The sequence below is a fragment of the Gossypium hirsutum genome, chromosome A12, assembly GCF_007990345.1.
Source record: "Gossypium hirsutum isolate 1008001.06 chromosome A12, Gossypium_hirsutum_v2.1, whole genome shotgun sequence".
NCBI classification, from domain to species: domain Eukaryota; kingdom Viridiplantae; phylum Streptophyta; class Magnoliopsida; order Malvales; family Malvaceae; genus Gossypium; species Gossypium hirsutum.
This window is the reverse complement of record NC_053435.1, coordinates 55,242,096-55,243,022: the sequence shown is the minus strand read 5'-3', so window position 1 is coordinate 55,243,022 and position 927 is coordinate 55,242,096.

Sequence of the window (927 nt, the reverse complement as noted above, 5' to 3'; positions counted from 1 at the left end):
GTTAATTAAAAAAAAGAAAAGAAAACAGAGCACATGTATTTGAAAAAGATGTACAAAAGAGCATATGAAAGTCAAGTTGGTGTATCGAACGTAAAAATTCTGAAGGTTCGATTGACACTGAGTCTAGGGTTTCTTAAACCAAAATTTATCCACCTTTCACCTACCCCTAGCCTAGCCACGTTACAACCTTGATGAAGATCTATTGATTCAAAGTCCTCATGCTACCTACAGTAGTGGAGAGAAATTGCTACGATCAACATATGAAGACATAAGTTAAGCTTAATGATTGCAGCTTAGTCTTGAATAAAGGAATAAAAATCAAATTGGTAAGGGTTAACATGTCTTTGTTACAAAAGCATTTAGTCTAAATTTTGCAATTATAATAAGTTGTTGAATTTAATTAGAACAATATGTATACTTAAGTAGCATAACTATCAAATTTCTTGTCTTTGAGCATAAGTATTTAAACTCATAATTTTGGGAAAAATGTTGTTCTGAAGGAATTTTTCAAAGGCGTTTCCAAGAGATTCTTTTCAAAATTTGTGCATTACTTGGGACGAGCAATTAATTAAGTTTGGGGGTGCGGAAACACAAAAATTTATATACTTTTTCATACCCAATTTTACTTAAATTCATGCAAATCCGGTTAAATTCTTGGCAAAAAATAATTAAATATTATAAAATAATTAAATCATATTAAAAATATGAACATGGTGAATTTATTTAATTTTATACTTAATTTTGATTAATTTTGACTATTTTCGACAAATTCGCGCAAAGGTCGAAAATTGGCTCGGCTGACACTGCTGAAAGCACAAAACCGAGAAGCAATTTGAAGTATCGAGGCACTTTAATTTCCAGCCTAAGACGGTCTAGAAATGTGTATTAATTCATAATTTAGTTAATTTTAATTTATTCCCCATTTAA